The sequence below is a fragment of the Panthera onca genome, chromosome A2 (genome assembly GCF_046562875.1).
Source record: "Panthera onca isolate mPanOnc1 chromosome A2, mPanOnc1 haplotype 2, whole genome shotgun sequence".
Lineage (NCBI taxonomy): Eukaryota > Metazoa > Chordata > Mammalia > Carnivora > Felidae > Panthera > Panthera onca.
This window is the reverse complement of record NC_138340.1, coordinates 17,592,412-17,619,169: the sequence shown is the minus strand read 5'-3', so window position 1 is coordinate 17,619,169 and position 26,758 is coordinate 17,592,412. Positions and strand designations below refer to the sequence as shown.

General features: G+C 44.7%; 1 long non-coding RNA gene across 1 annotated transcript; it reads right to left on the bottom strand.

Moving 5' to 3' along the window:
- Nucleotides 1-2,728: 2,728 nt before the first annotated feature.
- Nucleotides 2,729-26,584, bottom strand: LOC144615714 (uncharacterized). The gene is made up of 4 exons (XR_013554220.2): nucleotides 26,304-26,584; nucleotides 24,923-25,216; nucleotides 13,398-13,477; nucleotides 2,729-2,972 (listed from the first exon to the last, which is right to left on the bottom strand). It is a non-coding gene; the product is annotated as an uncharacterized LOC144615714 (long non-coding RNA).
- Nucleotides 26,585-26,758: the final 174 nt, after the last annotated feature.

Sequence of the window (26,758 nt, the reverse complement as noted above, 5' to 3'; positions counted from 1 at the left end):
TTAACCAACTGAGCCACCCAGGCGTCCCTAAGATTTATTTTTAACCCTAACTCACAATTCCGAGATCAAGAGTTGCATGCTCTACAGACTGAACCTTCCAGGTGTACCTCTAATTGATTCTTAATGTTTGCCAGGAGCACAGTATTAAGAGTGGAACTACACATGTCACCTCCCTAGCCCAGGACCACAGGGGCGAAGTCTAGCCCTCTAGCCAGGCATTCAGTGTTGTCCATCATGTGCCAACCTCTTCACCCTCCTCACTTCCTATTCTTCCCACCTACATATAAAGGCCCTAAATTTTGAAACACTACACTGGCTTCTCTACCTGTAAACCTTGCTAAGGTCTCGCCTCTGCCCTTCCTGCGTGTCCTTGGTTCACCCCACAGCATATTTAAACTCAGTCCATCTCTCAAGGTCAGCCAAAATCACACCTCCCCAAGATGCCCTCCTTAATTGCCAATGGTCCAGAAGGAATTCTCCCAGCCACTCCCTGGGGGTCCAAAGTACACAAACTGTCCCTAACTGGTCTTACTGTTGATGCTTTATTCTTTATCCTTTACCCCAGAGAGTTATAGAGGCCCACAGCATCAGGGGAAGAACCTCAGAGGGAGTAATCCTGAACTCAAAGAGAGAGCTCCAGGACCAGGGACACAGCCTGGGCAAAGGCATAATGGCCAGTAGGGGCCATGTGAAGAGACAAGAGGGGAACAGTAAGTGTTGGAAGCAGTGATGGGGCAGGGGGGGAGGGAACCATGGTCCTCAAGAGACTCAGTGGGGACTCAGAGCAGGAAACAGGGCTTGTTTGAAGTCTGAGCAGGGCAGAGAAGGTAGATGGGTCAGAAGGTTGAGGGAGTGGGGGGATTCCCAAACACCAAGGGAACCGAGGACAGAACAGCCTTGCTAGGACATTTCACGGCATGAGGGATATCAGGGACACTTAAAGAAATTCAAATGGAGAAAAAAAATCTCTTAGAGTCAATGACCAAACTTTAATTTTCTAAATGAACCATTCACACAGTTGACTAAATTTACTGACTTGTCCAAAACATATATCATGTCACGCTGTGGGATGAGGGGAGGAGTGGAGTCATGGGGTCTGAGAATGTTAGAGGGGCCAGGCCTCCAGGGACCCCAACCTTCCCTGTGTCCTCAGCCTCCCTCTCTCTGTCTCCCTCTTTCAGGTTCACCATTCTAGATTATGTTTCTGGGGCACCAGGGTGGCTCAGTAGGTTAAGCAGTTAAGCACCTGACTCTTGGTTTCGGCTCAGGTCATGATCTCACAGTTTGTGAGTTCAAGTCCCACATGGGGCTCTGCACTGATGGTGCCGAGCCTGCTTGGGATTGTCTCTCTCCTTCTGTCTCTCCCCTGCTCATGCTCTCTCTCCTTCTCTCTCCCTCTCTCTCAAAATAAATAAAACTTAAAAAAAATAGATTATGTTTCCATGTCTGCTCAAATGGGTTATAAAGAGAAATAAAAGCAGATCTAGTAAAATCGCACGTAAGTCTTCAAAATATTCAAACCAACTCCTGTAACGTGCTATAAATGGTATAAAATGTTTGAAGAACTGTTTTGGTTGATACACTTGCTAGATTCTGTGAATTGCTTAGTCTGAAAAATAGAGCAGTGTTAAGATACTAAAAGAAGGCACATCAGAAAATTATTCAGTGGGGGCACCGGGGTGGCTCAGTTGGTTAAACATCCAACTTCGGTTCAGGTCATGATCTCACAGTTTGCAAGTTTGAGCCCCGCATCAGGCTCTGTGCTGACAGCACAGAGCCTGGAGCCTGCTTTGGATTCTGTGTGTGTGTGTCTCTCTCTCTGCCCCTCCCCATTCATGCTCTCTCTCTCTCTCTCTCTCTCTCAAAAATAAATAAATATTAAAGGAATGCACTTGGGATGAGCAGGTGATGTATGGAAATGTTGAATCACCATATTATACTAATAACTAATATCATACTGTATGTTAACTAATTGGAAGAAAGAAAAGAAAAGAAAAGAAAAGAGAAAGAAAGAAAGAAAGAAAGAAAGAAAGAAAGAAAGAAAGAAAAAAAGAGGGACACCTGGGTGACTCAGTTGGTTAACCATAAGACTCTTGATTTCAGCTCAGGCCATGATCTCACGGTTCATGAGTTCGAGCCTCGAATTGGGCTCTGTGCTGATGGTGAGAAGCCTGATTGGAATTCTCTCTCTCGCCGTCTCTCAAAATAAATAAATAGACCTAAAAAATTAAAAATGAAAGAAAGAAAGAAACAAAGAAAGAAACAAAGAAAGAAACAAAGAAAGAAAGAAAAGGAAAAAAAGGAGAAGAGACAAGACAAGACAAGACAAGACAAGACAAGACAAGACAAGAAAAGAAAAGAAAAGAAAAGAAAAGAAAAGAAAAGAAAAGAGGATCCTCTGCTCCCCAGAGGTAGAACAGATGGGATGGGCTCTGGGGAAGTGGGTTCTGATGAAGACCATGCCATAAAGTGGTTAGGGCATGGATGTTGAAGCCAATGTGCCCGAGTTCAGGTCCTCACACTGCCACTTACTTGCTGTGTTCTTTTGGGCAAGTAGCTACCCAACTTCTCTGTGCCTCCATTTCCCTCTTTGTAAAATTGCCTTGGAAAGTACTGACCTCAGGTAGTTGAAAGGATGAGGTCTGATAAAGAAGTCAAAGCAGATAAAGAACTTGGAATGTGGCTGGCCCATACTGATGCTTTGTTATTATCACCAATGAGAGGAGCTACCCCCAAGGGTTGATCAGGACCTTAGATTCTGGGGCCGGGAAGATGTATGTTTGAATCATTGGTTTACCTCTCACTAGCTATGACTTTTCTTGGGAAAATTCTGCCCTGGTAGGCACTCTCAGCAGCAAGTGAGTGTGAACCCAACTCACTTTGCCTCAGGCATAACTGAGAAGCCAAGCTGCAGAACTGGTCCATCTGGATGCTGGCTCCATTTTCCTGCAATATCCTTGGCCCTGTGCTTGCTTGGAGATGGAGAAGGAGGCAGAGAGCAAAAGGAGAGTAGAGTCAGGATCTCAGAGGCTGTGGTAGCTAAGCCCTGAGATGGTCAGGTTGGGCTCTAGGCACGCTTCCCATGCCCACTCCTAACCCAGTAAAGGATACCAGCCCAGGAGATGGGAGCAGATGGTTCCGCAGAGGTTGGTGCAAGAGTGTTATCACTACCTCATCCCCAACTTTGGACCCCCACCTTTCCCAGTCCTCCTCTATTCCCCCTCCCAGTCTGGTTGAGCCAGCTGTTCTCTGCCATCATGCTCTGCACTTAAAACCTGAACTTTGGACAAAGCCCAGGCTCACCTGTGTGTACACACCTCCTTCAACCCAGCCCTGGAGCCCTGGATTTCTAAGCCATCGAAGCTAAGTGGTATAAGAGAACTAGGAGGAGCTGGGGCTGAGTGACCTGGGTTCTGATCCTGTTCCCTGCCCAACCATGTGAACTTAAGATTTTCACCAGCTATACCTCCTCCTTGTCTATGAAATAAAAAAATATTATACCTGCATGGAAGGTCATTCTCTTCTCCATGGAGGAATTCCTTCCATATGGACTTTGAGGTGAGGGATCAGAGACCCAACCTCCATAGAGCCTTCCTTGCCTTCTGAGGGGGAAGGAGGTTAGCAGTGATCCCCTCCACATCTGCCACTTAGGACCTGCTCACTTGGAGAAGCCCTGATATAGCCCAGGCCACTGAAGACCCCTGGAGACCCACTTTTCAGGACCTCCCTCAAGGATGTGAATTCAAGGATGTTCATGAGGAGGCATGAGCCAAGATGCTCACTGAAGCTTTGTTGGGACTAGTTGGGAAACTAGAAATTATCCAAACATGTCCGTGGGGAATGGTATGTCCACTCTATGCCTACAGTGCAGCCATTTTAAGAAGAATGAAGTAGAGAGGTGCTTGGATGGCTCAGTCAGTAGAGCATGTGACTCTTGATCTCGGGGTTGTGAGTTTGAGCTCCACATTGAGTGTAAAGATTACTTAAAAATAAAATCTTTAGGGGCACCTGGGTGGCTCAGTTGGTTGAGCATCCAACTTCAGCTCAGGTCATGATCCCATGGTTCGTGGATTCAAGCCCCACATCAGGCTCACTGCTGTCAGCCTGTCAGCACAGAGCCTACTTCCAATCCTCTGTCCCCCTCTCTCTGCCCCTCCCCTTGCTTTCTCTCTCTCAAAGATAAATATTTTTAAAATAATAATAAAAAATAAATAAAATCTTAAAAAAAGAATTTTAATAAAAAATAAAAAAGGATGAGCTGGAAACTACCCAAATAGCCATCAACAGTAAAAGAATAACTATATTGTAGTATATTCATAGAATGGAATACTACTCAGGAATAAAAAACTGAACAAACTATAATTATATACAACAGTATGGGTGATTCTCACAAACATCATGATGCACGAAGAAACTGGATGCAAAAGAGTATATATTTGGGGTGTCTGGGGGGCACAGTCAGTTAAGTGTCCAACTCTTCATTTCCACTCAGGTCATGATCTCACAATTTGTGAGTTCGAGCCCCACATAGGACTCTGTGCTGATGGCGTGGAGCCTGCTTGGGATTCTGTCTCTTCCCTCTCTCTCTGCCAACTGGTGCACACACACACGTGCTCTCTCTCCCTCTCTCTCTTTCTCAAAATAAATAAATAAACTTTAAAAAAAGAGTAGGGGAGGGGCGCCCAGGTGGCTCAGTCGGTTAAGTGTCTGACTTCAGCTCAGGTCATGATCTCATGGTTCGTGGGTTCGAGCCCATGTCAGGCTGTGTGCTAACAGCTCAGAGCCTGGAGCCTGCTTCGGATTCTGTGTCTCCCTCTCTCTCTGCCCCTCCCCCGCTCACGCTCCATCTCACTCTATCAAAAATAAATAAATGTAAAAAATATATATATTAAAAAAAAAGAGTAGGGGTGCCTGGGTGGCTCAGTTGGTTAAGTGTCCAACTTCGGCTCAGGTCATGATCTCATGGTTCATGGGTCTGAGCCCTGCATTAGGCTCTGTGCTGACAGCTTGGAGCCTGCTTCAGATTCTGTGTCTCCCTCTCTCTCTCTGCCCCTCCCGACTTATGCTCTGTCTCTCTCTCTCTCAAAATAAATATTTTTTAAAAAAGAGTATATACCATATGATTCTATTTTCTATAAATTTTAAAATCTGGCACCACTAGTCTATGAAGTTCAAAGTCAGGGTCATGGTTATAGAGAAGGGGAACAAGGGGAACAAGGGGAACTCTGGGTACCAGTTACAAAAATGTGTTCACTTAGCAAAAACTCAGCAAGCTGTATACTTTCGATTACTGCATTTTTCATACATATATTTCAATTAAAAGTAGGAATTTTCCAATATAATCATTAAGGGGAAGAGTCAAACTGCAGAATAATATGCACAGATGATTCCATTTATGTAAACCATCAATCACCCCCTATAAAATAAGACCCCCTAGGGGCGCCTGGGTGGCGCAGTCGGTTAAGCGTCCGACTTCAGCCAGGTCACGATCTCGCGGTCTGTGAGTTCGAGCCCCGCTTCAGGCTCTGGGCTGATGGCTCGGAGCCTGGAGCCTGTTTCCGATTCTGTGTCTCCCTCTCTCTCTGCCCCTCCCCCATTCATGCTCTGTCTCTCTCTGTCCCAAAAATAAATAAAAAACGTTGAAAAAAAAAAAAATAAGACCCCCTATTTCTTTATGTTCATCAAGGTATATAAACATCTAGAAAAATATTAGGACAGGTATCCTCCCATTTGATGAATGAAGATTATTTCTAATGTGGAGATTGGGATGAATGGGGCAGAGATGTAAACTGTCAAAAAGATTTTAGTTGTACTGTGATTGAATTTTTATACGAAAAATATATCCTTTAACAATGTTTATCATTAAAAGAAGAGAAGAAGGAGGAAGAAAAGGAAAACCTAGAGAGATGAAATGTAGGAAGTGCCTCTGGGGAGGACAGTGAGCAACTTGAAAAGACCAGATCCCCTGAAGGGCCAGGGTCTGCATGAGGAAGAGCAACGGACAGAAACAGGTGGAGTATGCACTTGACAAAGTGGAGCTACACAAAGGCAAGGGTCCCCTGTGGGTCCTGGGAGTAGCCCCATCCCACCTACTATGAGATTCTTTCTTCTAGTCTTATTATGAAAAGAATCCATGAGGGGTGCCTGGGTGGCTCAGTCAATTAAGCGTCCATCTCTTGATTTCAGCTCAGGTCATGATCTCACGATCTCACAGTTCGTGAGTTTGAGCCCCACGTTGGGCTCTGTGCTGGCAGTGTGGAGCCAGCTTGGGATCCACGGTCTCCCTCTCTCTCTGCGCCTCTCCAACTTGCACTCTCTTCCTCTCTCTCTCAAAAATAAATAAACTTAAAAAAAACAACAACGTTTCCTAAATCTTTGGTAATTTCCACTTTCAGAATTTTGCTAAGTTATGAGATATAATTATATCATGGGAATTCATTGAATATGTCATTTCCAAATAAGATGAAATACTGAAACTTTAATTGCTAAACAAGTCTTGGTTTACTTACTTTTGACTTCTTATCACAGAGGAACTAAAGATATTTGGACCTGTTAGAAAACATGTCTTGTGCCACATTGAAAAATTATGCTATGGGGAAATGTATGTTTCTAGACATTATGAAATGTATTCATCAAGTTACCAATCTAAAGAATGCTGCTGTAACATATCATAATGGCTTACTTTTTAGTTCACAATTGCGTACTTCTTGATTTTCCCTAAAATTCAGATTTCTAAGGATTAAGAATTCCAAGTAATGTGTATAACTAAAACTACTAGCAATAGTAAGGGAACATCTCTGTATACAAAGAAAATAGGCTGTGTTTTTGGGTAAGCAAGGTATGAGGTATGGAGATGAATTTTTAAGGGAAATGAAAATAATTTTGTCCTAAAGTAAAGCTAGTGATTTCAGAATGGGAAAAAGGAGCATAAAGAACAAAATGGTATAGAAATTTGGCAAGAATTTTCCCTTGTGTAGTCAAGTTGGCTAAAATTGACTTGCTATTATAAGGATTTTTAAAACAAGCTTTAATAGCAATAGTATACTTGTGAGCCTTTCTTTCATTGCTAAAAGGATGTAGTTCTGAGTATCGCTCTGCTTCTGATAAGAGATTGTGAAAGGTTTTTCTTTTCTTTTTTTTAAATTTTTTAATGTTTATTTATTTTTGAGACAGAGAGAGACAGAGCATGAATGGGGGAGGTTCAGAGACAGAGGCAGACACAGAATCTGAAGCAGGCTCCAGGCTCTGAGCTGTCGGCACAGAGCCCGACGCAGGGCTCGAACTCACGGACCGTGAGATCATGACCTGAGCCGAAGTCAGAGGCTCAACCGACTGAGCCACCCAGGCGCCCCAAAAGGTTTTTCTCTACCTTTTAAGTAATCTGGCTAGAAAGCAAGGAATTTGTGTTTTCTCAAAATAATTTCCTATGCTTCATGTTGTCTTTGTCCAGTCTTTGATTACCTAAGAAAGTTAAATCTTCCCTACTAAGAACTAAAGTCTTTTTTTACAATTATGTAACTTTTTATATTTGCCTACAAAGTCTTTTACTGTCATTTTGGTTAAATGCATAACTAAGTAGGGGCGCCTGGGTGGCTCAGCCGATTAAGCACCCAACTTCCGCTCAGGACATGATCTCGTGGTTTGTGAGTTCCAGCTCCATGTTGGGCTCTGTACTGATCAGTGCTGACAGCTTGAAGCCTGGCGCCTGTCTTTGGATTCTGTGTCTCCCTCTCTCTCTGCCCCTCCCCTGCTCATGCTCTGTCTCTCTGTCTTTCTCTCTCTCTCTCTCAAAAATAAATAAACATTAAAAAAAAAAACTTGAAAAATGTATAACTAGGTATTGTTTCACAGTGACTTATAATCCTATTTAATCAAGCATCCAAAAATTTTGATATTTTTTACAAATTCCCCCCCAAAATCAAATTTCAAATGAAGACTTGTTGACTTCAAACTAACTTTGAGTTTACCTAGAAGGTCCCTGGACCATCTTAAGAGATCTGTTTTCTGGGGCGCCTGGGTGGCTCAGTCAGTTAAGTGTCCGACTTTGGCTCAGGTCATGATCTCATGGTCCGTGAGTTCGAGCCCCGCATCAGGCTTTGTGCTGACAGCTCAGAGCCTGGGGCCTGCTTCGGATTCTGTGTCTCCCTCTCTCTCTGACCCTCCCCTGTTCATGCTCTGTCTCTCTGTCTCAAAAATAAATAAACATTAAAAAAAAGAAATTAAAAAAAAGAGATCTGTTTTCTCTCCTTATAAAAAGAGATACATTAAAATAATTAGACATATTTGATATATTAAATGGGAAGCATTGTCAAGTAAGAAGTAATATTAAATCTTCTTTATGTTGTGTTTATATAAGTATATAAGTGTTTGAGAAATTGTATGAAACTTCTAAAATTCTGATATATCCTGGCAAAATGTTGTCAGTCATAAATCTAGATATCATCTTGAAATGTTGTATGTCACAGAAATAACCAAATTTCATTGTCAAGTGCATTGTAATGAACTCTAATAAGATCTTTAACCATGGCCATTTTTAAGTCTTTTGTTAGTTACAACTATTGTTTTACTCTGAAGCTTTTGCAAAAGTGCTTCATCTTCAGTGAGATTCACGGAAAGGACTCTGACAAGTACAGGTTTGTGATGACATTCAGATCCTACCATTGAACAGATGAGAATGTACAGAACTCAGGGGCACTGGGTGGCTCAATCCGTTAAGCATCTGACTTCGGCTCCCGAAGTTTCTGAATTCAATCCCTGTTTCAGGCTCTCTGCTGTAAGCACGGACCCCACTTTAGATCCTCTGCCCGCCCCCCTCCCTGCACCCGCTCCCTGACCCTTCCACAGCTTGCACTTTCTCTCTCTCAAAAAGAAATAAAAACATTTAAAAAAATGTTCAAAACTCTAATGGAGAAACTGATGGCTTCATAAAACTGCTAACAAAAGATCGAGATCAATAAGAATTAATTACATGAAACTGAACAGATGAGGATGATTATAATTTTTATGACTTTTTGTTTGAAACATTGCTGGTTCTTTAATGTTTTGCTGTCTCCAGATTTAAAGAAACCTCTTCTCTTAAGCTATATATGACTTACAGCAATTTGGTAAAGTATATCTTTATGAACAAAGAGAAAACAACTACTCTTTCTCCCTACCCAATAATTCCAAAATTAGAAAACTCTGAGTATTCTTATTTTTATGGCAATATAGTTATTTGCATAAGCTCAACAAGAATCTGTTCTCCTTAGGGTGCCTGGATGGCTGGGTCTGTTAAGCATCTGACTTGGGCTCATGTCATGATCTCAAGGTTTGTGGATTCAAGGCCTGCATCAGGCTCTCTGTCCCCCTCTCTCTCTGCCCCTAGCCTGCTTGTGTTCTCTCTCTCTCTCTCTCTCTCTCTCTCTCTCTCTCTCTCAAAAATAAACATTAAAAAAAAAAGGAGGGGCACCTGGGTGACTCGGTCAGTTAAGCATCTAACTTCGGCTCAGGTCATGATCTCACCATTCATGAGGTCAAGTCCCACATTGGATGAGCTGGAGCCTTGCATCAGATGAACCTCACTTCTTTCTCCCACACTCTCTCTCTGCCCCTCGTGGGATTCTCTTTCTCTCTCTCTGCCCTCGCTCACTTGTGCCTTCCCTCTCTCAATTAAAAAAAATACAGAATTTGTTCTCCTTGTAATAGGACACATTTGGAAATATTGGTTATATTACCAGACTTTGACTGCAATGTTATATTTGAGAGAAATGTATATAGATTCAGACATGACCAGACAGCTTTAAGAAACTAAGGCTGACTTTATGGAGCCAATAAAATTTGGAAAAATCAGCCTGGTACCTTGCTTACAAAGTTCTAGGCAGCCTTACCAAGTGAGCAAGGGCAATCACTTCCAGGTACGCCCAGGAACGTCAGGATATTTGGGGGACATCAAGAAGACAAGAATTCACCCAATTTATAGGTATTCCAGGTGAAGTCTGACGGCAAATTCTTGGCTTGGCTTCTTAGCCTGGAGAGACTTTTAAAAGGGTAATCTGAGATTTCTTATGAAAAGTTCCAGGAGCGCCTGGCTGGCTCGATTGGTAGAGCATGTGACTCTTGATCTCAGGGTTGTTAAGTTAGAACCCCACATTGGGTGTAGAGGTTACTTAAAAGTTTAAAAATCTTGGGGCACCTGGCTGGCTCAGTTGGAAGAGCATGTGACTCAGGGTTGTGAGTTCGAGCCCCACGTGGGCTGTAGAGATTACTTAAATAAATACAACTTTAAAAAATGGTAATAATAAACCATAAAATTTAAAAATCTTTAAAAAAGAGAGAAAAGTTCCAGCAAAGCGGACTTAAAAGAGCATATAAGGTCAATCACTGTTCTTGCTGCACTTTTGCAAATAATCAGGCCAATTTTATTGAAATTAGACTTAATTTGCAAATAAATTAGTCTTATTATGCTTATCTTTGCTAGAAATGGGGGTGATTGTAGAGAAAAGTTACATTACAGTAGAAACTATAGTACACACTTGTGTATATTAGATTCTAGTTCTGTTAAGTATCTTTGAAGTTTGGTTTTTCTACCTGCAAACTAGACTGGATTTCTTCTTATTTCTTCCAATATCTGGCTGCAAGTCTCCAGACTAATGCTTCCAATTTTTCTCCCATCCTTCCGAGTTGAACTCACTGAGAACTAGAACTGTTCTTTTCTTAAAGGCACACAAGCTAAAATGGTACATGATATAAGCTTCAGAGAAATCATTAAAATAGCTCATATATGGACAATCTTGCTGTTACTATGGGCCACTCAGAAAGATCTCCAGATCTCCCCCACTTGTGCTCTCTTTCTCTGTCTCTCAAATAAATGAAATTTTAAAGAAATTTTTTAAAAAAGAAAGAAAAATCTCCAGAGACATTCACACTACAAACCAGGAAAATCATTCAGATTGCCACTGCCTGCCCTCACTCCCTCTGAAGATGCTTCAAGCCCAGCACCTAAAAGCATCTCAACTGGCTGCCTTCAGAACTCAGAACCTGGGATTATAATTAATCTGCTCCAATTATTAACCATTTGCTATTGTTGTTGTTATTTCCATAGAAATGCCTCTTGTCAAGTAGGCATTTGCTTGCTCAATATAGGTCTAATTTGGTGAACCCACCTGTATCACCACTTCCTGAAATAAACACAACCTTCTAACTAAACTGACCTATTCTCAGGACTAAGAGACTGGTTCAATAAGATATGGACCAATCCACCAACTCAAGACAGCTTCAAACCTATGACACGGGATGGCCCAAAATATCAACATTTCCACAATATTGCCCAAATCCTTATGCAGATTCCCAGGGCTCCCAAGATCACTGACTTGCTTTCATGGCTCTTGGCAAGACCCTTCAAGCTTGAGACGTGGTTACAGACTGGATTTCAGACTACTGCCTGTATAATTATTATAAAATTTGCTACTATAATCCTATTTAGATGTGTGCTTTCTGAGTTATGACCCCTGATTTTTAGTTCATCAGCTACCCAGGCAGTTAACGTCTTCACCATTGACTCTGATGCCTTGGCATTACAGGGTGGGCTGTGGTGTTAACCCTGACCATTGGTGGTGGTGTTTTTTTGTTTTTTCTTTCTTTTTTGTAATGCAAGTACCTGATTTAAGCTTTGATTACCTAGGAATCCACTTTAAAGAGGCATCCATTCCAGATGGCTACCTTGAAGAAACACAAGGCCAGCCACACCACAAGATAAAAAACCAGGCCACCTCCCTTCCACTGACACTTCTTTGTTCTAGAGATCTTGGTAGATTTTGATAACTGTCCATTTGGGCTACTTGCTTTTCCTCTTTCCATGCTTTAAATTCCTCCTCTTATATTTTGTTTGTTTGTTTGTCTGTTTATTTATTATTTTAGAGACAGAGACTGCAAGCAGGGGAGAGGAGCAGAAGGAAAGAGAGAGAGAGGGAGGGAGGGAGGGAGGGTGGGAGAGAGAGACAGACAGACAGACAGAGAGAATTTTAAGTAGGCTCCACACTTAGCAAGGAGCCTGATGCAGGGCTCAGTTTCACGACCCTGGGATCATGACCTGAGCCAAAATCAAAAGTCAGACACTCAACCATTTGAGCCACCTAAGTGCCCCTCTGTTCTTATATTTTAAATTCAGCAATAGAGAATGAGCCTCAGAAACCCTAGGCCCCCATTCTCTACCCCAATAAAAGCAGAACCCCAGCCTCTTGCTAGCTCTCTCTCATGCTCTCTCTCTCTCTCTCTCTCCCTACAACCTCGCTGTGTGGCCCCAAGTGTGTCATGTAATTTCCAGGTCTCATAAGTAATAAACCTTTGTTTTTTTTCAAAGTTTCCCGACGGTTCTGCTGAAGGGCATCTTGCTGTCATGATAAGAACCACAAGGGCTGGTCCAGACACAACATTGTTCATTGATAGGCTGAGACCTGCACACAACACTGACCTTTGAGAGTCCTGCTGAGATCACCCAGCAGAGGGCTGCCTTCCTGAAGACAGCTGGACTCAGAGCAGGCAGTGGCCACAATTTTCCCTTGTGGGGCTTTGGCCAAGGAGATGGTCTCACTAGGCCTAGCTCATTTCTCCTGGAGTCTCTGATGCTCCCCAGCCTCCTCACAATCTGCAGAAGGCCCACTGCCCACGCCTTAAATGGAACTACCACATCTTCCCACTTGCAAACCATCCCCCCCAACATCTGCTCCACCCGGTCACCTCCTTTTCCACACTGCCTGAACCCTACCTCTGCAAGGCCCTCACCATGTCTGCCTGTCCATCTCAGGGGCCATCACCCCCACCGGCCAACCACAGGGTCCCTGTGTAGTCAGCTCTCTCGAGATGAACTCTGCCCACTGAAACTACTGGGATCCTTTTCTATATAAGCCAGCTGACCTTTATGGGGCCTGCCTCAGTCTACCATATGGTATAACAATACTGACCCTCCCAAAGGAAAGATCTTGGGGGCTCAATCAGGCTGTCCATTAGAACTTTCTGTGATCAAGGAAATATATTATGTCTGTGCTATCCAATGTGGTAGCCATTAACCACACATGGCTATTAAGCACTTGAAAGGTGGCTAGTGTAGCATCAACTGATTTCTTAATTTAATTGTCATTAAGTAAGTTTTATTTTTTTAATTTACCTTTATTTATTTCGAGAGAAACATGGAGAGAGAGTGGGGGAGGGGCAGAGAAAGAGGGAGAGAGACAGAATCCCAAGCAGGCTCCACACTGTCAGCACAGATTCCAATGCGGGGCTTGAACTCATGAACTGTGAGATCATGACCTGAGCCGAAATCAAGAGTCGAACACTCAACTGACTGAGCCACCCAGTGGCCCCTAATTTTCATTATTTTAAATTTAAGTAGCCACATGTGTATAGGACAGTAGCAGAGATACCTTTTTCCTTGGTCTCCTTGCACAATGGTCTTCCTCCTTTATAGCTCCATATTCCAAGGTGTTTATGGCAAATGGATGGCCTTTGAGAACCCAAAAAAATATTAGCCCATGCCCACTCAGTTCAGGGCCAAAAGGAATCACTCAAGATTCACAGAAACTGGCTCTTGTCAAGTCCACGTGGACTTGAGAGAAAAAGAGCTCTCTTCCAGGACCACATTCTGTCTTATAAGCACCACTGACCTCTGCTCCATCCCTCAGAGTACAGGCCCCTCAAAGCTTCCAGAGAGATCCCCTGCTCATCTCCTTTCACCCCCAGAACACACTCTGGGGCAGACAGGAAGGGTTGTGATGCTATTATCATTTCACAAATGAGTAAAGTGAGGCCGGCCCAGGGCAGGACGGAGCAACTCACCCAAGACACCAAGCTACTCAGAGACAGATGGAAGTAGGGCTGAGGCCCAGGTTACTCCTTAGCCTCTCCCAGCCTCAGCCCACCCTCTCACCCCCACCACTCCCCTCTGTGGGTGACGGGAGCAGGACAACCAGGAATCATTTTGAAAAAGGTAAGCTCTGACACTTATCATACAACCCAGAAATTCCACTTCTGGGTGTTTACCATCAAGAATGTGGGGCACCTGGCTGGCTCAGTCGGTAGAGCACACAACTCTTGATCTCACAATTGTGAGTTCAAGCTCCACACTGGATGTAGAGCCTACTTAAAAAAAAAAAAAAAAAAAAAAGAGGGCGTCTGGGTGGCTTAGTCGGTTAAGCATCCAACTTCAGCCCAGGTCATGATCTCGTAGTTCATGAGTTTGAGACCCCTGTCAGGCTCTGTACCGTCAGCGCGGAGCCGACTTCGGATCCTCAGTCTCCCCCTCTTTCTGCCCTTCCTACGCTTGCTCCCATGTGCGCGCTCCTTCTCTCTCAAAATAAATGAACTTAAAAAAAATAGGAACATACCTCCACACAAAAACTTGTATGAGAATGCACATAGCAACTTTATTAATAATAGTCAAAAACCAGAAACAAGCCAAACGGCCATTAGCAGGCCCATCAAACTGGAACACCCACACAACGGAATGCTACTGACAAGTAAAAAGGAAAGAAATGCCAGCATACTCATCACAAATAAACCTCACAGACATTATGTTCGGTGAAGGAAGCCAGATACCAAAGATCACCTACTGTATGATTCTATTCACATGAAATTTCCAGAAGAGGCAAAACTATAGTGGTAGGAAGTATACCGGTAGCTGCCAGGGGCCAGGGTTGGGAAGAAGAGATTGACTACAAAGGGGCTCGAGGGAATGCTTTGGGGCAATGAAAATGTTCCACATCTTGACTGTGGTGGTGGTTACACACTTGTAAATATTTGTCAGAACTCGTATCATTAATCTTAAAATTATGAATTTATGCCACTATTTTAAAAGTTGTAGGGTAAGGGGGCACCTGGCTGGCTGAGTCGGTAGAGCACGTGACTCTTGATCTCTGGGTTGTGAGTTCGACCCCCCACACTGAGTGTAGAGATCACTTTAAAAAAATAAAATATTTAGGGGTACCTGGGTGGTTCAGTCAGGCAGTTAAGCGTCCGACTTCGGCCCAGGGCATGATCTCGCGGTTCCTGAGTTTGAGCCCCACGTCGGGCTCTGTGCTCACAGCTCAGAGTCTGGAGCCTGCTTTGGATTCTGTGTCTCTCTCTCTGCCCCTCCCCCACTCACACTCTGTCCCTCTCTCTCTCTCTCAAAAATAAATAAAAAATTAATTAATTAATTAATTAATTAAAACATTTTTAAAAATAAAATAAAATAAAAGTTGTAGAGTGGGGAGATAAGTGCTGGCAATGTGTGGGCACGCCTTTCCAGGAAAGAGCGTTGTTCTCTCTCCTCAGCTCTCTGTGACAGCACAGCCCTGGCTCACATGAGCTGGCCCTTGAGCCCATCTAGAGATGGGAGAAAGGGCTGACTGAGGAAGAAGGGTAGTTCTACGGTACCCCCTCCCTGCCCACTTGGGAAGGCTCTGAGTGTTCCCAGGAAAGGGAGACCCAGGTCGTACTCAGAGCAGAGCCCACCAACCTGGGGCTGAGGGCAAGCCCCTCTCTCCTCTGTGTTTCTGTTTCCTCATGTGTGAAATGAATGTGGGGGCCACACGGCTCAGAGTGTGTTCCATGAAACAGTGGTCATGCAAGATTCTCTATGAAAAGCATCCCTCGTTCAAATAACTACATAAAACCTCCCTTGCTGGTTCTTGGATACTCACAATACACATTAACTTCTTAAAGGCTCTGAAGAGTCTTGCAGAAAAGGAACCTGTTTCGCTCTGATTAATCCCAATTTCCTCAAATTTGCTCCTTTTTTCACAGAAGTCAGAAACATCCTGGAAGGGCTGGGGCAGGCCTTAGAGTCTGGATTTTAGGCTTAAAGGATCAGGGGTCCAATCAAATTCCCTCTAGGGCAGGCATTGCTCAGGGCTAGAAAGGGATAGGTCCTGGAAACCCAGCCCCATCCTCCCACTTGCAATTCCCCCACCACCACACACACACAACACCTTGCCTAATGTGACCATTTGTCAATCAGCTAGTGGGCGGATGGTGCAAGGTGTTCTAACTCAACCAGGATGGAGGGAGCCACGGGAACAATTTCACCTCCTAGAGGCCCAGGGATTGAGAAAGACTGGGACAGGGCAGTGATACCACAGGTCCAGCTTGTTGGTCTCTAGCTGCCTCCAGATACCAGCACAGAGTGTTTCCTCTCAGTGTATTAGAGGTCGGGGGCAGGGGCGGGCACAGCATCCAGTGCAAGCTGTAAGAAGAGATCAGCTGCTACCCAGGACCTCTGACTTCTAGAGGGATGACCCCAGGAAAGCTCACAAGAAAACTTGGCCCTTTGGAATAAAGCCTTCCCACTGCGCTAGAACCTACTATGACTCCCTATTGCCCTAGTGTCCTCCATTCCCTGCCCGCTGCTTCTGACCTCAGGCCTCATCACCTCTACCTGCTGGGGAATCACCTGTCTCAAATGTCCAGCACTGGGTACTCACACACAGTAGTGCACATGAGTGTGTTGTTGAAAAATGATCTCTGTGCTCTGGAGCCGAAATACAAAACATGGAGACAAAGTTTGGGATAAAGAGGAACAGCTGCTTTTTGCTTTGGCAGGCAAAGGAGGCTGCAGCAGGCTAAGGCCTTCAAAACTGCAAGCCTGCCCAGAGGAAGTGGCTGGGGTTATAGGGAAATACAGGATCTGTCCAGTTTCCACTGGGATCGTGTACCTGCTGCCACCCTCCTTTGTCATGTCCTCAGGATGGAGTTCCTGCAACAAAAGGCCAGGAAGGGGGGTACCTAGCTGGCTTAGTCAGTGGAGCATGTGACCCTTGATCTCAGGGTTCTGAGTTCAAGCCCCACACTGGGTGTAGAGATTACCAAAGAAAGTAAATAAAACTTAAAAATAGGGGTGGGTGCCTGGGTGGCTCAGTTGGTGCCTGACTCTTGGTTTTGGCTCAGGTCATGATCTCACGATTCCGTGGGATCGAGCCCCAGAGTCTGCTTGGGATTCTCTCTCCCTCTCTCTCTGTCCACCCGCCTCAAAATAAATACTGAAATGAAATGAAATAAAATGAAATAATGAAATGAAATAATAAAATAAAATAAAATAAAATAAAATAAAATAAAATAAGATAAAATAAAATAATTTTTTAAAAGGTCAAGAAGGGAGGAGGGGAGGTCTGCAGAAGAGAAGGATAAGATTACTTTAAAATGAAGCTTTGCTGGGGTGCCTGGGTGGCTCAGTCGGTTGAGCGCCTGACTTTGGCTCAGGTCATGATCTCACAGCTCTGTGGGTTCGAGCCCCACATTGGGCTCTGTGCTGACGGCTCAGAGCCTGGAGCCTGCTTCGGATTCTGTGTCTCCCTCTCTCTGCCCCTAACCCACTTGCATTCTGTCTCTGTCTCTCTCAAAAATAAATAAACATTAAAAAAAAATTTTTTTTTGGGGCGCCTGGGTGGCGCAGTCGGTTAAGCGTCCGACTTCAGCCAGGTCACGATCTCACGGTCCGTGAGTTCGAGCCCCGCGTCGGGCTCTGGGCTGATGGCTCGGAGCCTGGAGCCTGTTTCCGATTCTGTGTCTCCCTCTCTCTCTGTCCCTCCCCCGTTCATGCTCTGTCTCTCTCTGTCCCAAAAATAAAAAAATAAACGTTGAAAAAAAAAAGAAAAGAAAAAAAAAAAAATTTTTTTTTAAATAAAATGAACCTTTGCTGGGGCACCTGGGTGGCTCAGTCAGTTAAGCTTCTGACTTTGGCTCAGGTCACGATCTCACAGTTCCTGGGATCTCACAGTTCCTGGGATCAAGCCCCATACTGGGTTCTGTGCTGACAGCTCAGAGCCTGGAGCCTGCTAGAGAGTCTGTGCCTGCCTCTCTCTCTGCCCCTCCCCTGTTTGTGCTCTGTCTCTCAACAATAAATAAATGTTAAAAAAAAAAAAAATTAAAATGAAGTTTTGCTAAAGCATTAGTGCAGCCATTTTGATTTTTGTTCAACTTTATGCTTTTAAGTGTTTTTTTTTTGTTTGTTGTTGTTTTTTAAAGTTTATTTATTTATTTTGAGATAGAGCGCAGGAGAAGGGCAGAGAGAGGAGAGAATTCCAAGCAGGCTCTGCACTGTGCCACCCCTGGGACTTGATCTCACAAACCATAAGATCGTGACCTGAGCAGAAGCCAGAGTCGTACACTTAACCGACAGAACCACCCAGGCACCCCTTGTAAGAGGTTTCAACTGTACCGTCACACATTCAGCATTAGCACAGGGGCAGGATGGGGGACAGAGAGGATCAGCAGTTCCCTGCTTTTCTCCAGTACACTTCATTTCAAATTTCTGAAAAGTATTTACACTATTTACTTTGTTCTCTCTTGCTAATGCCTCTGTGTGATAGGCTGAGCAGGAATCATCCCTCCCATTTCCTTGAGGGTAAAACTGAGATCAAGAGTAGTCAAGAGGTTGACACAAGATAAAGGACAAGCTGAGACCAACAACATAAGTTTGGGGCTCCTGGCCCTGAGCAGGCCCCACCTTTCAAAAGGCTCTGGAAACAATCCCCAGCAATTGGGGTGCATTTGGATTTTCACACGTGCTTAACTTCCAGCCCAAGTCGCTCTAATTATAGCTGCCTCTTTTGCCAGCAACACTCAATTTTTTTCCCAGAGAATATTCTCCTGGGAAACAAGCGCCCTCTGGCGGCTTCCTCGGGTGTTATGCCTATGACCACCAGGGAGAAGAGTGGCAGAAAACAAGTCCTCAACCTTTTCGGGAAAAAAACAGGACCCTAGGGACCTGCCTCACTGCCCCCCCCCCCGCCCCCACTCCCACCAAGCCATAAGTCCAGTCCATCTTCCATGGGGGAAGGCGAGAGGAATGACAGTTTCTCAGAGGCCCTTTCTAAACCCGCTACCTTCAGGGTAAAACTCATATTCTTAGTCTTCATCCATTCCCCACACATTCCTCATCACCGTTAGCCAGGTTCCACACACCGGCTGCGTAAGAGCTTCTGGCTTACCCAGGAGGCCCTAGGCACTCTCTCTCTACACCCAGTTCCCACCTTTAAGGGTCCAAATGGCTCCTTCTATCATGACCTCTCTAGAGCCTCTCTTTTTAGGAGCAATTTGAGGTAGGAGGGAAATCTGGAGAATAGTGTCCTGTAACAAGTGAAGTAAACATTTCTAGAAGGGAGTAGTCAGCTGTATCCAGTGTTGTAATGGACAGTTTCTGGACAGAATAAGACAAGGCGCACGCATTGGTCACTAGATTCAGCAAAATGAAGATTCCCTGAAAAACTTGCCATATGCCATTTCCACAGAGTGGAGAGGATGAAAGTCTGATTGGAGTGGGTTCAAGGCAAAATGGGAAGAGAGAAATTACTCCTTTTTTTAGTTTAACTGTGAAGGGAAAGAATATAGCTGGAAGGGAAAGTGGTGTATCAAGGGAAGGTTTTATTTCCTATTTTTATATTTACCTATATAATTTTTTAAGTTCATTTATTTATTTTGACAGAGACACACACAGACAGTGCAGGCGGGGGAGGGACAGATAGAGAGGGAGAGAGATAGAAACCCAAGCAGGCTCTGAGCTGTCAGTGCAGAGCCCAAAACAGGGCCTGAACCCACGAAACCGTGAAATCATGACCTGAGCGGAAACCAAGAGTCAGATGCTTAACCTACTGAGCCACCCAGGTACCCCATTATATTTATATATTTATATGTATATATATATATATATATATATTAACAATTTTATTATTAATAAACATTTCACCGATATATACCATTTACACAGAAAAGTGAACAAATCAGGAGCATGCAGCTCAATGAATTGCCACAGGGTGAACGCATTCACGCTACTAGCACCCAGCTTAAGAAACCATTTGACCTGTTCCCAAAAGTTTTCCTTGCATCCCCTTCCAGTTACCCCCCAGACCCCCTCCTCCCCAGACAACCAGTACCCTCACTTCTACCACCAAAGATTAAAAAGTAGGATTTCTATTTTTTTTTTTATTTTTTAATATTTATTTATTTTGGAGAGAGAGACAGAGTGTGAGCAGGGGAGGGGCAGAGAAGGAGACACAGAATCTGAAGCAGGCTCCAGGCTCTGAGCTGTCAGCACAGAGCCCAATGCGGGGCTTGAACTCAAGAACCCTGAGATCATGACCTGAGCCAAAATCAGACGCTTAACCTAGGGAGCCACCCAGGTGTCCCTGGACTTCTATTTTTTCAACATTGCATATCAGCGGAATCAACAGCATGCCCTCTTCTGCATCTGGCTTATGTTCAATATGGATTCTGAGATTCAGCCATATTGTGGGTAGTTCTTTCCTTTTATTGCTGTATGTGAGAACCCCCATTTACCCATTCTATTGTTGGTAGGCATTTGGGTCGTTCTGTGCTTGGGGCTAAAATGATAATGAAGCCTTGGACATTTAAGTGCTCTTTGATGTGCTTATGGGCCACACTGTACCTTCTGTGCCATCTCTTACCTTCCCAGAGCCTTCCTGTGGCTACTTCCTTACCTCCCACCTTTCTCACCCACTCAACATGACCAAGACCTCCATTTGGCCACCTTCCATGACTCCCTTCAGGGCACATCTCAACCATGGACTGGCCACTCCCTCCCTTGTGGTTCCTTCCCCAGCCCCACCTTCACAGACCTCCCCTGCTACACACCCAGTTCTTCAACTCTGGTGCTCCCAAGACACGGTTTCCAAAACACTCTTTGCACACCTTCAATGGACTTATCATGCTCATGCTAATGAACCCCAAATCTCTCTCCTGAGTGCCAAGCCCATATAGTACACAAGCACAAAATGAAACTCATCAAATTCCTCCAAGAACTGTGCTGCCTATTGTTGAAATAGTTACCATCCACCCAGTTGCTTAAGTCATTACCTAGGAATCATTCTAGACTCCTTCCTCCCCCTTCCCCCCTCAACTCTCAGTTATCAAAATCCAATGAGCTCTACCTCCTTCCCAAGGTCACTCCCTTCCTCCTATTGCTAAAGCCCCAGCCTTGGCTCAGGATATCACCTTTTCTCAACAGAACTGTTTGGACAGCCCCCACCTTGCAGGCTTCTCCACTCTCCCCACTGACCCACCCTGATCCCATTATCACTCACCATCTGCACCCTCCACTGTCCACAGGCCCAACCCTTTGGCAAGCTCTAGGTCCTAAGAGCTGACTCCTTCCTCCCACTTGGATCCCTCACAAACACTCCCTTGTGCCCATTCTAAGACTTGGCTAGAGCAACTCAGAAATAGTTCCCAAGAAGTGCTGTTGTACCTCCTAGCTTCTGAGGGCTCCTCCTCCTCCTTAGAAAGCACCCTACCTCACCCCACCCCAAATTCCCCTTTTCCGGGGACATACGCCAAGAACTATGCCAGCCTTCCAGCTTCGGCAGCAGCTCTAATCTCCTTTGGGAAGTGCCCCACCTCCTCCAGCCTTCCCCATCTCCATCTCCTCCCCTCCTCCAGGTCCTACCAACCCTGCACCAAGGGCAACAATTATCATGGTGATGATCCCATTATTGTAAGCCCCCTGAGGGTAGAGATTGCCGGCATTTTATTTCAAACCCTGGGTTTGTCCTAGTAAGCAATAAATAAATATTTGTTGAAGGCATGAATACAAGAATAGGGATGCTGAACCAAGTATTAAGCGCCCTGAACAGAAGCAGAGGGGAGAAATTTTTCAGATTTAACGGAGGAAAATATTTGAAATAGTGCTACTGGGCAGGGGAGGGCACCATTGGACCTTGGGATCTGCCATAGCAGCGAGGCCTAAATAGTGTCTGGCTAGCGCTGGGGTGCTTGTGAGGGAAAAAGGAGATGGAGCAGGAGAGGAGGGTGCCTCACAGTAAAGGATCTGGTGTCCTGGGCCACATGTTTTGGGCTTCAGCCTGTCACTGTTGCTTTTCAAATTATAGGTTGTAGGCGACCATAACATTTTGACATTAATCCTCGTAACCAGGATTTTTTTTTAAGTGACATAAAATAAAATAGAAAATCGCTGTATTGCATGTAGTATGAATAAATGATGCAATGGAAACTTTTTGCAATGTGTCTTCTGGACCGAGGGTCTAAAATGTATGGAAGCCCCTGCTTTAAGTGATATGGGAGGTACAGGAAGGGTTTTGAGCAGCGGGTGGGAGGAAGAGATCAGATTTGCATTTACAAAATCACTTGGGGCCAGGGGATGGGAGTCCAGATAGACCAGGGCACAGTGGGGAGGAAGAACTAGAAGATGATGGTGCCATTTCCTGCCAAGGGCACTGGGGAGGGTAATAGGTTTTAAAGGAAAGGGATGTGAACTTGAGGGGAGTGGAGCTGAATTGCCAGTGGGCCATTCTAGGTGGATTCAGATGAGGGGCTGGAACTCAGCTGGGAGATTCCTACTGGAGACAGGAACTTGGGAATAAAGCTGAAGAAGCAGTAGGAGTGGGTGAAACAGTTCAGGAAGCAGCCATGAAAAAATGGAGGGGCTCCTGCTAGAAAAGTCTGTCATTTTAGAGCAAACATCTAGCCATGGGACAAGACGTGGCCTGTGCTCAGAATATCATCCTGCAAAACTTGTTACCCAGCACAACACAGTACAAATACAAATTATGTATTAAAATAATGTGTGTGGTCCTCAATGTCCTTAAAATCCATATAGCTCAGTGGTTCCCCAACCTGGCTGTGTATCGGAACAATTCAGGGAGCTTTCTGAGTGTACTAATTCCAGGCAGGGCCCCACACTGAAACTGCAAAATCAAAATATCTAAGGGAGACCAGAGGATCTGTATTTTCAAAAAAGCTCCCCAAATTGGTGGCCATTAAAAAAAAACAAAAATAAGGAACTCTCTGTAATAATGAACCAACTCCAAGATAATATAAAGTAGTAAAAAGCAATGTTCAGGACAATGTTTATAACACATCACTGTCTGTGAAAAATCAAAAGTGTATATGGGAGAGGCAGGAAATGTTCAGTCAGTTGAGCATCAGACTTCAGCTCAGGTCATGGTCTTGCAGTTCGTGAGTTTGAGCCCTACATCAGGCTCTGTGCTGGCAGTGAAGAAGGAGCCTACTTCAGATTCTGTCTCTCTCTCTCTCTCTCTGCCCCTCCCCTGCTCATGTTTTTTTTCTTCTCTCTCAAAAATAAATAAACATTTTTTTAAAAAGTATATTTTGGAGAATATATGCTTGTTAGCATAGACACAGACTCCAAGAGATACAAAAAAAAAAAAAACCAAACCTGGCCACAGTGGTGATCAACAGGAAAGAAAACAGGGTAGCTGGGACAGGGATAAGAAGATTTATTCTAGGCCTTTTTGGGCACCACTTGAATTTGGACCATATAAACGGATGATCTACTCAACAAATAAATCCCCAGATGATTGTGATGTAGAACCAGAACATGGGAACCTCTGATTGTAGGTACTCCTCACCTGACAGCATCTAAGACACTGGTTATACAGCCTCCTAAATAGCTCATTTCACCTTGGAAAGCTCTGTTAGTTCTGACCCTCCCTCTTAGTTTAAACTGAATCCTTCCAGCCTCTGGAAGGCTCCTGCAAATAAACCCAAACCTGCTACCAGTACAGTTGGGATAAAGGAGAATGGGCACATGTAAAACATTAAATCAGAAAAGGAATGTTTCTTTTTCCAAAGAAATGAAGTCTGATAAATTGATGGGAAATTATTTGGACTTCGTGTTTGTTTCTAACAAGGGAAATCCCTTCTCCAAACAAAATGAATAGGGCACTCCAATACCTAATGCAGATTTAAAGGCCAAGTTTCTGCTTGGGTCACTCCCTCTGTTAAGTGGCTGACTCTTGGTTTCAGATCACATCATGATCTCACAGTTTGTGAGTTCGAGCCCCAAGTTGGGCTCTGAGCTGACAGCATGGACCCTGCTTAGGATTCTCTCTTCTCTCTCTCTGTCCTCTCCCCCCAGCCCCCACAATGTGCTTTCTCTCTCCAAAATAAATAAATACACATTTAAAAATAAATAAATAAAGTCAAGTTTCTGTGGTTGCCAAGGAGTGGCAGGGAGGAGACTGGAACCCTGCTGGGACATCTCACTGAGAGAAACAGTGTGGCCCACCTCTGTCAGGAACCACCTCTGTCAGGAGGCCCACTTCTTCCCCTCTGCATCACCTCCTCCCCAGTTGCCACCATCTCACAGCAGGACCTTGTGATCCCCCCCAAACTAGTCTCCCCAGCTCTACCACTGCTGCTCTGAAATCAATTCCACACTCTGCAGCCAGGGTTATCTTCTTAAAATGCAAACGTAGGGGCATTTCTAGCTCTCTGAAATAAATAAATGTTTAAAAAAAATTTTTTTTTAATGTAAATGTAAACCCCGTAGCCCTTGAGATAAAGTCCAAGTTCTGCAAGAGTCTGAGCCTTCCTCAGCCTCTTCTCCCATTGTTCTCTGCTAAGCACAGGGGACTCCTTCCAGCCTCAGAGCCTTTGCTTAGGGCCTATCCCTCTGCCCAGAACACTCTCTCGCACCTCCTAAGGGCTTATCCTTCTGGATATTTCCTCAAGGACATACTAGATAAGATCAGATTCCCTTCTTAAACACTCAAAGCATTCATACTTTTTCTTTTGTATTTTTTCCCCCCACAGAGATCCCACTTTTTCTTTGTAGCATGTACTGAGGAGTCCCCTGAGCCAAGCACTGGCTGGTACTATAAGGGGGAAAGAAGGCAAAGTCCCTATCCTTTTAAGTTTATAGTCATTTGGGTAGACACACCTGATTACATAATCACAGAAACAAATGTGAACATATGGTGCCTGGATGGTGGATGATACCAGGGGAATATATCAGTTAGGATGTCTGAGAGTAGAGCTTTCTTGGAAAGGGTGGATGTTTGCTGATTGAAGTGACAATGGAGGTGAGAAGGACACTTCAGGCAAATGTCCAGAGAAACACTGACCCTGTTTTGGATCTGGCAAATTGGCAGGCTCAATTTCCGTCTGAGACGGAACGAATGAGCAAAAAGTGACTTGCCTCAAAGCAGAATCATATTGGAACTCAGACCTGTCAGTTCAGTGCAGGCTTCTTCCCTTCCCCTATTGCTCCTCCTGGATTTTGGAGAACATGCCGAGGTGAATGGGGGAAAGGGTTTGGTGATGTTATGCTTTTCCTTTTGCTTCAATTTCACATTTCTGACATCATGTTTTTATTCCAGTACTTGGACTCGCTGGTGGAAATGCTTCAGTATGTTAATCCACTTGGGCTGATCTCATTTAGGCAATGTCTGCTCAGACAAGGAGGGGGAGCTTTCCATTCCTTTATTTGTCTCTGAAACAAATATTGATTGTATAGTTACAATGCACAAACATGCAAAAAACTTAAAATGTTGACAGTTGTGTCTTTGATGGTGGTAAAATTACACATATTTTAAATTGTGCTATCTGTATTTTCTAAGGCTATAGTTATTTTGTATTATTTGTATAGTACAAATCTTTGAAAGCAAAAGCTTTTTAAAGAAACAATTTAGGGATGCCTGTGTGGATCAGTGGGTTGAGCATCTGACTCTTGATTTTGGCTCAGGTCATGATCTTACAGTTTCAAGAGTTAGAGCCCCTTGTCAGTCCAGCTCTGTGCTGACAACGCTGACAATCCCTCTCTCTGCCCCTCCCCTGCTCACACTCTCTCTAGCTCTCTCAAAATAAACTTTTAAAAAAGAAAAAAAAAACAAACCACTTCATTTAATGAATTTAATGGCTGGCCCTAAGCAGAGGTAAGGGTCATAATCTCCGCCAGACACCTAAATTAAATATACAGTGTAAAGCAGAGCGTTGGCTCTGAACATGCTGTCTACAGACAAGTTCTCTTTGCAGCCTGATCACTGTACCTATGGCCCTCTTATAAAATCATTCATTCTAGGACCTGCCACTGATGCAGGGGATATAAAAATAAATATGGTCACCTATAAAATGGGGACAATTCCTCCCTCAGAGTTGAAAGGATTAAATGAATTAATACCGATAAAACTCTTGGGACAGTGTCTGGCACAGAAGCACTATGTAAGTGTTAGCTGTTATTATATTTACGGCATTGCTATCTAGGAGCTCCCAATAGGGTAAGAAAGGGTAGAGAAGAAGGATTTGATTCTGAAAAAATACAGTACGAGCTTAAAATGGAGGTGAGCAAAGCATGCTGAGTCCCGCAGCCTGTACTGTGGGGTTCAAGTCTTGTGTGGTCAGTTTGTGGCCAGCACTGCGCGCAGGGGCTCTAACAACCCGCGGCACTGGAGCGTTAGCGCTTCGTTGTCTGGGCCTGGAGTTCGGGGAGGCAGAGTCCAGTCTTGGGGACATTCAGTTCCTGTCCTCGTTACAAAATTGGGATCTGGAGGCCGGGGGCTGAAGAGAAGAGCTCACAGTACCGTTGTTATACGTCGAGCCGAGGCTGGGCCCGGCCTGGCCTCCAGTGGCCAGTACGGCTCTATTCAGCCCGCGCGTCCCTTCGGTATGCGGGGCGCCGGGGCCGGAACTACCGGCCGGGTGCCGAACCTCGTAGGAGGTGCCTGGATCGCAGCGCGGGGTGGGAACTACGCTTCCCAGAATGCAACGGGGCAAGAGGGGCCTCTCGGCGCTTTCCGCGCCTCGCAGGGTCCGCTGGGAGTTTTCATTGACCTCTGAGCCCCCTCTCATTAGGATCGGCTCCGGTCTCCTCTAGGCCCCGCCCCTTTCGGAGAGCGGGTGACCTCGCAGAGCCCCGCGAGCTCCTTCCTTCTTCCCCTCTCATTGGTCCAGCTTAGCTGCCATTCGGGAGCGAGGAGGAGAAGTTGCTTACTGATTGGTGGATTCCGTTTGGCGCCAACTAGGAAAGGGGGGCGGG